The sequence below is a fragment of the Ovis aries genome, chromosome 2 (assembly GCF_016772045.2).
Source record: "Ovis aries strain OAR_USU_Benz2616 breed Rambouillet chromosome 2, ARS-UI_Ramb_v3.0, whole genome shotgun sequence".
Lineage (NCBI taxonomy): Eukaryota > Metazoa > Chordata > Mammalia > Artiodactyla > Bovidae > Ovis > Ovis aries.
In genome coordinates, this window is record NC_056055.1 from 159,049,163 (window position 1) to 159,060,674 (window position 11,512).

An 11,512-nucleotide genomic window follows, 5' to 3' on the forward strand; every position below is an offset into this window, starting at 1 on the left:
AGTAATGGTTCTCGCTATGCGTTTCCTAAATCCCTTCCATAGTACTTCATTGTACATATTCTTTTCTTTAGTCATCCATGGGAATTAGGCCCCTGGTTAAAGGAGACCAAGAGTGTCTGGTCATCATTTTTTTAAATAAGAAATTTTCATAGGCTTATGATAGGTATTGTACATAAACATTTTCTCCTCTATAATGAATAATCTCACTTCCTTGCACTTCCTTCTTCTATAATGAATAACCTCACTTTCCTCATCTCCTCTGATTTCAAAATCTCATGTTCATTTGTGAGCTAGAAGAAGCAATAGGCAAAGGATTAAAAGTTAGGGCTCTAGTTACAGTCCTGCCACATATTATGCCTTTGGATGAAACACTTCAACCTTTCTGAGTTTCATCATTAATAAAGTGTTGGAAGTTTGGACAGATTTATCTCTGAGTCTAGCTCTAAAATCAAAGTCCTGATACTTCCCAGAAATTGAGCTAGTTCTTCCAGGTTAATTAGCGAATTTAGAACTGGACACAGCATGCTGATGTTAAATATGGAAGTTAGATCACCATATGACTTGTTTTATTATTATTTCTGAATCTTAGTCTCACAATAGTATTTGTAAGTTGTTGGGCTTCAGTGGTAAGAGAATCATGTGATTATTCATGTTAACCTCAAGACTTTTTCCTGCTAATTTTGTTCATCCTTATTAGCTTTGAAAATATGTTTAGCTTTGTTTTTAAGGGTATCAGCTGAAGATTTACCTAAATAACAATCATTTTGTTTGCTACTGATTATTCCTCCAACATATTATTTCATTATTATAACCTGGGAAACCATGGACTAGCTAACCTTTCCACCTGACAGTGTATCATTTGCTCCCTTAATTATATTTCTCACAAATCACTAAGGAAAATATTTAGCAGTATCAGAGCTGGTGCTGGTCCCAGACAACTGCCACCAGTATTGACTCTGATCCTCTGATAAGTTCTTTCTGCATAGTAACCATAAGTTGTGTGACTCATCCTGAGCCTATGTTCCCAACTGACTTATTTTCCTCTCCCTGTTTATTTGATTATGTTTAGCGTGTATACATTCTATTGATATACTTCCTTTGACAGACAGAAAATCAGTCCAAGTTGATAGGATGAATCCTAGGAAACTGCTTAGGTAATATATGACAAAAAGAAACTTAGCATGGCAGGAACATGAAAAAATAAAAGCAACCCCAAAATCGTAGCCCAATTGAGCTATATCATTTACTATATTAAATGTAAATGGGATAAGCTATCCAGGTAAAAACAGAATTATCAGAATAGAAAATAATACAAACCCAACTGTATGCTGACAATATAAAGCACACTTTAAATACAGAGTCATAAATAGTTTTAAAATAAAAAGATACGAAGAAAAAACCACCGTCCAGACACTAATCAAAAGAAAGCCAGTTTGACTGTATTTATGTCAAAATAGGCTTCAAATAGGAAGTATTACCCAAGATAAAGAAGGATATTTTATAATAATAAAAATTGAATTTGTAAAAAATACTAATATCGCAGTTTTGAATATAATACAGCTAATAACAAAGCTTCAAAGTAAATGAAACACAAATTGACAGAAACATTTAGGGAAATAGATAATCACAATCATCATGGGAAACTTTTTAACAGCCAACTGTCTGCAGTTGATAAAACAATAAATATTTGAAAAGCCAATAGCAATATATAAGATTTGAATGGCACTGACAACAAGTTACCTAATAGACTTTTCTAGAACACCACGTCTGACAGATGCAGAATATACATTTTCTTCAAGCATATGTGGAATATTAAACACAGAGACAATATGCGGTCTATTAAAGGCTTTCAATATACTTAAAAGGATTGAAACCAGAGTATTTTATCTCACCCTAACAGAATTATATTAGAAATCAATAACAAAAAGATATCAATAAATTCCTCCAAATATTTGGATATTAGCAAATATTTCTAAATGATTCATCAGCCAAAGAAGAAGTCACAAGAAAATTTAGGAAATATTTTGAATGGAACAATAAAAACATACAACACATTGAAATTTGTAAGTTGCAGCTAAGAGTACTTAAAAGGAAGGTCATAGCTTTAAATACCTATATTAGAAAAACAAAAAAATCTCTATAATTAATTATCTACTCTTTCACCTAAAATTATAGAAAAACAAATTAAGCCCCAAGTAAGCAGAAGAAAGGACGTAATAAAGGTAAGAGCAGAAATCAATGAAATGAATCTCAAATAATAATAAAGTTAACATTTGGAAGAATTGAAAATTGGTTCTTTCAAAAAAATTGATACAATTGAAACCTCATCAAAAATTAATCAAAAACAAAAGATAGGGAAAAAATACCAAAATCAAGAATGAAAGAAGGGCTAGCCCCATCGATCCTATAGACATTAGAAGAATAATAAGAAAAAACTATGAACAGCTCTGTGCCAACAATTTCAACGATATAGATAAAGTAGATAAATTCCTTGAAAATGTTATTTCCAAAATGGATACAAGAAGAAATATATAACCTGAATAAGAGTATCTGTGTTATAGAAATTGAATTTGTAGCCCTACGTTGGGAGCCAAGTGCTATAGGCTGATAGAAGGTGGGCAATGGGGATGTGGTTCTTCCCACTAATCTAAAATACAATCTGAGTCATAGGCCATGCTCTCTAAAGCTGTTCAAGATCTCAGACATCATCTAGGTCAGCTCTCTAGTTTTACAGGTGGAGAAATTGACATCCAAAGAGGTTAAATATTTGCCCATGATCACCAAGCTAGTTAGTGGTAATCAAAATATCCATATTTCTAACACTATGTGAAATCATTATATGGGGATATCTCTCACAGTTACCCGCTGTTTTCAGAGTTCAAAAGTGAGTGGCCCATTGGCGCATATGTTCTTTAATCTCCCTCAATCCCTTTAAGACTTCATCTGATAGACACTGGAAGCAGCTTTAGAACAGAAGGGAAAGTGCGTAACTATGCCCAAGTCCATGAGGGCTGGCTCATGACTAAGAAAGAGTTTTATGACAAGGAACTGCATTTCAGTGTCTTCCAGTCACTCCTCCATAGAGGTTTTAAGACCAGAGTGGGGAATGCAGTGCATCATTGAATTGAACCATGAGGTGAATACAACCGTTCATTTGCATTGAGTTTAAACATAGTAATTTCATTGGGCTTAAAAAAAAACAACAATGTGAGGATCATTTATATTTTCAAGATGTAAGCAAAATTTTACCCTCCAAAATATAACCTCATTGTTTTTACTCCTGTGTAATTTTAGAAAACCTAGAGACCATGTTTTTCCCCTAGATTTCTTTTGAAGACTGGGTCCACCATCTGATGATCTGTTTATATTTTAATGCTGACTTTCCTCATGGTAATAAACAGTGTCCACAGGGCTGTGTGGAGGGGAATAGTAAGTACTGGGGGCCTAGAATTACCCAAATCATTGACCCTCAGAAGGACTTCCTCTCTTATCCTTGCACCAGACATTCTGGACTATTACAGAACAAGATTTTCTGTTTCCAGAGTTTCCCTCGTCATTCACCTCGATGTGTTTCAGAGTCCTGCGAGAATTTCTGTCAGCACCAGTTGGTTTAGGAAGCCTCAGAAGGTCACACAGTCCATGGACGGCTCAGTAGGTGAGCTCCAGAGAACTGCAAAGTCTGCTGATTCTCTTTCCTCCAAATCTTTTGACCTGACTTCCAGGCCCTCTGACTGAGAAGTATAGGCCAGGCAGGATTCCCCAAGACTGCTGAAAATACAGAGAACTCAGCAGGGGAGGTGGGGAGTAACACTGTGAATTTGTGTATGTATATGAAAGGCATCATTTCTGGAACGTTTCCAGGATATATTAATTGGGCAACAGCTAGTCAGCTTTTTGGGAAAATGAATCAAAGTTGAATGCCTTCCATTGTACCTTATAACAAATAAGCCTCTCTTTAGGATGCTAATACTAGCCTTTCTTTCTAGTTCTTGTTTTTTAATAAAAATAAATACATTCATATTTTCCCTAATTTTCTTCTTTTCTCATCATGGCAAGATTTATGATGTATTTTGAAATTTGGTTTTGAATGTCTGTTTTAATTATATTTGAACCACCATAAGTGCCCTGGTTCCAATGTGTTAAGAGACTTTAGCGATCTTGTCTAATATGAATCTAGACATCTATGTAGGACTTGATGACAAGGGGGACTCCTGAGAACAGTCATTGGACTGATTCCATAGCATCGCTGTGACAGTGTAGAAGCACCATGGGGCATTTTCAGAGGCAGCATGGAGGCTATAAGCCAGAGCAAAGTGCACTGGCATAAATCCTCAGTAAATATTTATTAAGATCAATGGCTACATACAATGCGCTGATGGTAGCCTTTTGCTCTCAGTTATAATTAAGATGAATTACATTATTGATGTATTAGGACCTCCTCCTTGCCTTTAAAGCATAGGACAGGACTTTTTTTTCCCAAGACAACTTACATATCTTTCTAGTTATCAGACACTGCACCAGTGCTTGCTCATAATGCTTGCTTATTCTTTCAACCTATAGCCAGTCTGTAGTGGTTTGGTGACAATGATGTGACCCACAGAGAAGTCTTGGTTAAGTGCCAGAATCAGATAGCTGTGAATCATTTGACATCTACTCATGTGGACAGTTTGAAGGCACTAATAGTTCATAATCACATTCAACAGCTCTCAATGAGTAATAGCTAGCAATGGTAAAAAGCGATGCCTCTTAGAGAATTCTTGAAGATCAGGGGGAAGAAGGAGGACCCAGAGGACCCTCAAGACTAGATGTTTATAGAAGGCAAGATTCTTGTTGGCCAGAGGTAAAGGAATAATCTTCTTCTCCCTTATATATGTTTTCAAAAATTGGTGGTTGCAAGACTTTATCTGAACCTTCATTGTCTTAGATATTCTTGAATACTATTTTGGGTACATTTTCCAGAATGCCCTCTTCCCTCAAAGTGGTTTCCTTCAAAGGAAAGAATAAGATTTGGGGTTTTAACTTACACCTTGGAAGTAAAGAATAGTTAACAAGACATATTGAATAATTCAATGAAAGCAAATGAAATAATTTTTCTCCACTTCTGCAGCAAAAAGGAAGAGAGAATTTATATTGTCATATTTTTTACAGTCTTTAACAGTCATAAACTCTTTGATAAGTACTGTGTGCTGCGTGCTGTGAGGTCGCTTCAGTTATGTCTGACTCTTTGCGACCCCATGGACTGTAGCCTACCAGGCTCCTCTGTCCATGGGATTTCCAAGGCAAGAATACTGGAGTGGGTTGCCATTTTTTACTCCAAGGGATCTTCCCTACCCAGGGATCAAACCCATGTCTCCTGTGTCTCCTGTGGATTCTTTACCACTGAGTTTATGATCTGAAGTACTAAATCCACTCTGCTGAAGTCAAATCAGTTGTCAAAAGGAAACATCTTTCATCCCTAAAAACCTGGTCTGGAGTGGTGATCCTCAAATTCTGGGTCTAGATCACTGCTGCTGCTGCTAAGTCGCTTCAGTAGTGTCCGACTCTGTGCGACCCCATAGACGGCAGCCCACCCGGCTCCCCCGTCCCTGGGATTCTCCAGGTAAGAACACTGGAGTGGGTTGCCATTTCCTTCGCCAATGCAGGAAAGTGGAAAGTGAAAATTGAAAGTGACATCACTCAGTCCTGTCCAACTCTTAGCGACCCCATGGACTGCAGCCCACCAGGCTCCTCTGTCCATGGGGCTCCTCTGTCCTCTTCTCTCCAGGCAAGAGTACTGGAGTGGGGTGCCATTGCCTTCTCCTAGTGATCCATTATAATCTTTGTTCATGGATCATGCATGATTCAAATTCTATTACAATCCCATCTAAAGCATTCAACTTTTAAATAAATATTACAGACTGAGAAACAGACCCAGACATCTTTTTATAGGTTTGTCATCAAAATTGTTGCCATTCAACTACTAGTTCTAGGCACAGAAAACATCTGTGGATTTTATTTGTTGACTAGTTGGTTTTATTTACCAAAATAGTAACCTTCTGCCCAAACATAAATTGAGAGCTTCTGGTCAGCAAACTGAGGTTATTTAACTTGAAATCTACTCTGTTTTTGTCTTTCCATAAGTTAATGACTCCTTTCAAGTTGTTCTAGCCAATTATTTCCCATTTCCTCACTTTGAGCTCAGAAATAATAAAAGAGTGGTTACTAAGTGTTTTGTTTATAAGTTTGATCTAACAACTGCCTTTTCAGTAAACAAACACTAACGTCAATGAAGTTTTCACATTTCCTTTGTTAAAGTATTTCAACATAAGGGACAAGAATGTCCACAAAGGATTTTTCCAGAAATTTGATAAGTCATCTGTGACTCCATCTTTTTAGTCTTGGATTAAAATATTGAATGCCCCTTGACCATAGGCATAACCACAAGGAACTCAATTCTGTGTATCTCATCAGACTGGCAACAAAGCTCTGGTCATGTCTGAAAGATGGCCTGATTACTGTTCAGTAATATTCTTTGCTTTTCTTCGACTACTCTTGGAACACTGAAAACGGTATATCTTTCGAATACACTACATGTTTTTCAAAGACAACCATTTATAAAGAACACATTCTTTTAAAGTTTTTTCTTAGGGAAGTTCCTTAAATAGTTTTCATATTGCACTGACAAACTGATATACAGTATATTTGCATGTTTAGTAGTATCAATGAGTCTTATCATCCTGTGTTGATTCTTTGAATGTTAATCTTTTGTTCTAGCCCCAGGAGACCCTGAATTATAAAAGAAACGTCATCAAGAATCAATGACACTGAAGCTTGGAAGGAGCAGTTTGAAAGAGCTATATGTGCCTTATAATATACAGAACCAAAATTGTGTGACCTGGGTTTCTAAAGAATGCAACAAATTCTTTGTCTAATTCTTTTCTGTAAACAGAGAAAAGGATGATCAGCTGGGCAATGGCTTATTCCACATTCACACAGCTGTGTCATTTCCTGTCAGTTAAAGGGTGAGGGCTAAGTCCACACAGCAGCAGTAAATCGTATTAGCAGTCAGCATTAATGAGGAAAAGCAGGACCAAATTCTGCAACCTGGGCCAGAGTACCCTTACCAAACAGCCTACACAGCTTATTGCAATGCCCTTGATGGAACAATCAGCCATAATTTTGAAATAAAAGATTCCTTTCCAAGAGGACAAATTCTTCCCAAACAACAAGTTCAATCCATTGACTTTTTATCAACCTTCTTTCTTCAATTCTTCTTTCTCCAATAATAATAAAATAATAATAATAATAATTGCCTCCTATTTGGCTGATGTTACATAAGACTAGCTGAGTGACCATCTCCAAAAAGGGACTGCTGTGAAAGTGGCACCCTTCAGTACAGAGCAGGTCACAATTTTTACACCCTGCTATTATTTTATATTAAACTTCATGTATTTGAAACTACTTCATATCCACCATAGTTCAAAATTCTCAAACAGAATGCCTATGACCCATACTCATATTTTCTAACAAAATGTCTCTGAAGACATCCTGAACGTTTTCTTGTTCTTAAGTCATCTCTCGACTCTGTTGACTGTAAGAGACCTGGGCTTCCTCCTCAGGACACACTTGCTCCTTCAAACCCTCCTTCTGGCATTTTAGGAAAGGCAGGCAACCACGAATAAACAATTAGGATTATGCCTTTATATTCCACTGTGAGCTCAGATCTCCATAAATACACTGGACCTGAACAGGGAGGCAGAGGGGTTGCCTGATGTGTTTCTAAAGAATGTTCAAAAGTAGAGAGCACATGAGTTTCTTAGCAGCCTTCTTGCAGGACTTAAAGGAGGCAGATAATATCATCACCTTGCAGGGATGAAACTAAGGGAAAAAATTCAGTGTTTGCTCAAGGTCAGACAGTTCATTCGTTTAGCTGGGGCTAAAAGCCAGTGTCCTGACTTGTAGTCCAGTGCTCATAGAAAGAATACAGAGCTATTGTTGTTTATCAGGTCTACGCCATCCCTAGATGGCTATTCTCTCTCAATTAGCCCTCTCTCCAGGCCTGGAATCAACCCTTTTTGTGTTAGATGGGATGTAGTATGAGAGGGGCTGCTTCTGTGTAATATGTAAAGAGCTCACCAGAGAGGAAAGAATTCTTAAGTTCAAAATTCTTAACTGAATTTTGAATTCAGTTTGAATTTGAGGGCAACTGAATGCTGAATGTACATGATGTATTGAATATTAACCAATCCATATTGAAACATTTGCCATTTTTTCTCTTCTCTTGAACTTAGGGGTTAATTAGAGAAAGGAGAGAGTAATAGGAAACAAGAAGAATAACAAAAGATAGGACATTAGGTAATGCATGATTCCCTAGATAGGGAGTGTCTTCCAAATGAGTGCTTTCCTTAGGGAAAACCTTTCACTGCAGTCTAAAATTTTAGTCTTTCCTAGGACTTTAGGTGGCACTAGTGGTAGAGAACCCACCTGTCGATGCAAGAAACATAATGAGATGTAGGTTCAGTCCCTGGGTCAGGAAGATCCCCTAGAGGAGGGCATGGCAACCCACTCCAGTATTCTTGCCTGGGAAATCCCAGGGACAGAGGAGCCTGACAGGCTGCAGTCCATAGAGTCGCTGAGTTGGACACGACTGAAGTGACTTACCACACGAAGGACTTTAGGTTTCATTTAGATCTGAAAATCTCATTGAAGATAAACAGTTTCATCAAAGTTTCATAGTTAGTGGAAGGAGAGGTGAAAATTTACAACTGGAGCCATTCATTCGTTCATTCAAATAATCAAGTCATTACCCTGCTTCACACTCTCCTGTGTCTATCTGTTTCGCTTAGGATGAAATCCAAATTTTATGATCCTATCTATTTTCTTCCTCCTTCAATGGGCCCACTTGACTCCAGCCTTCCTTCTGTTCCTTCCACCTGCTGAATTCTTTCCCTGGATGTAACTTTTCCACTGTCTGTCCCCTTGTTTTCAAATGGACCCTCTCATGGCTGATTCGTTCTCACCATTGACGACTTAAGCTCGTTAGAGAGGTGATGCCAGGCCTCTGGTTTGATCTCCACCTTCCTATGCTTCGTCACACCATCCTGTTTGGTCTTCACAGAGCTTAGTGCAGTCATTCTTATTTGCGCACTTGCTTACTGCTTTATTGTTTATCTTTTGTCTGGCATATGTATGTGTAAGAGCAGCAGGCAGGCTGGCTTGTTTACTTTTCTATCTACAGTCCCTAGAACAGTATCTGGCATATTGTTACTGTTGTTTACGTGCTAAGTCCTGTTCGACCCTTTTTGCTACCCCATGGACTGCAGCGCGCCAGGATCCTCTGTCTATGGGATTTCCCAGGCAAGAATAGTGAAATGGGTTGGGTTGCTATTTCCTTCTCCAGAGGATCTTCCTGACCCAGGGATTGAACCCATGTCTCCTGCATTGGCAGGTAGATTCCACTGAGTTACCAGGGAAGCTCATCTGGCATACAGCAGGTGCTTAATAAATATCTGTTGAACTAAATGCTAAGTGAATTTTTAAAAAATATTGAGTATCTACTACACACTGAATAATAGAGACTCAAAGTTAAGGCAAGGAAAGAAATCTTACCCTAAAGAAATTTGAAGCCTGGTGACTTCAGGCAGTTGGGTTTCTACTCAATTACACAGCCGCTAAATTTCACTCAGCAACTCACAGATTCCTAGAAATTCAGGTCACCTGATTTCCAAAATTGGTCTATGATTTCAGATTATTCATTAAATTGATTAGGTCTCTCATTTTGCCTGGGCCAGATCCTATTTACAGCTGTTGTTCTGACCATCAGTGGTACCTCCTTTTGCTCTCAAAATTGTCCCAGCATATATGATGAATTACATGGTCATCTTACTGTCAGCCAAGTACTAATAATTCATAACTTATTGTTAGTTAGAGAAGTTTAACTACATAAACTTCATCAGTTCAGAAATGTGAAAGGTCAAATCATATCTCCAGAAAGAAGCAACTTCCTAAGTTAAAACTCTGAGAAAAAAAGGTGAGGTGTGAATCTATTCTCTTATCATCAATTAGTCAGTCCATTAACAAGGCCAGAATTTCCCAATATATGTTCAACAATTCTGAGAAGTGCAACTAAGAGTTACTTGTGACAAATAAAGTAAGGGCAAAGATTCTTTATTGTACCAGTAACTACCCTGCAAACTTCACTTGCATTTCCTCATCATTACTATTGGGATTTTACAGATGATGAAATTAAGGCTTTGAGAGATTAAGTAACTCATCCAAGGTCACACAGATACACTTCTTTATGTTTTCCTGCTCCCAATCACTATGTTCATTATTTCCCAAGCAAGTAAATATTTTGATAATTTGGGGGGATGCTGGGTTAAACTCTGTTAGGCAGGCTACTTTTCTATAGAGCCTCTTACTGTTGTAGTATATCAAAGGGCATGGTATATCTTCAAGGAGTGATACAGGCATAGTGTCTCCATCACTCACTGGGACATAAGACCCTTTTTGTGAGGACCCTTTCTGCAGAGCAGACTTTGGCTAGTACTGCTTTAGGAACCTGAGCAGGGCCAGCAATCCCTTTTTCCGTAGGTCAGTTCTCTGTGTATATTAACACAGCCTTACACACCGAGTCTGAGTTAGTCTTCCTTTGGGGAGCTCCAGTTTTCTTTGCTCTGAAATGAAGAAGAGACAATCCTTAGATCCCTGAGGCTTCATGGTCCTAGGGTTGATACTTACATCTGTGCTTTTAACCATCTTTCATTGTGCCTTTTCACTCCCCATACTGAACTTTCTGGTTTTTCACCTTATCCTCTCATTTACAAATCTAGAAATGTCCATCGGGAAACCTATACTTTTTTTTTGGCTAATGTCCTTAGTACAATTTAATAGCTAAAACCTCTGCAAATTTTGTCGGTTGTAACAACATGGATGGACTTGGAGGACACTGTACTAAATGAAGTAAGTCGGAGAGAAAGACAAATGTTGTATGATATCACTTATATAAGAAACCTAAAAAATAAACTGGTGAATATAACAAAAGAAACAGACTCAAAGATAAAGAGAACAAACTAGTGGTTACCAGTGGGAAGAGGGAATTGGGAGGAGCAAGAAAGGGTTAGAGCATTAAGAGATACCAGCAACTATGTATAAACTGAATAAGCTACAAGAATACATTGTACAGCACAGGGAAGATAGTCAATATTTTATAATAACTATAAATGGTGCGTAATCTTCAAAAATTGTGAATCTTTATGTTGTACACCTGAAATTTATATGATATTCTAAATCAGCTATACCTCAATTAAAAAATTGTAAAAATAGGTGAAACCTTCTGATCACTTGGAGCACAGGAAATGATGAGTAAAGAAGGACTTTTAGAGGGAAGAGAGAACAAATATATGGCTATTTTTAGTCCTCTCAGACTTTCAGGTGGGGGTGGGGGTGGATGTTGAGGCAGTGGAAAGGGAGTGGTGGGTTGTACCTGCATTTTTCAGCTAAGCATATACACATTTTCCGGGCCAGTCAAGGG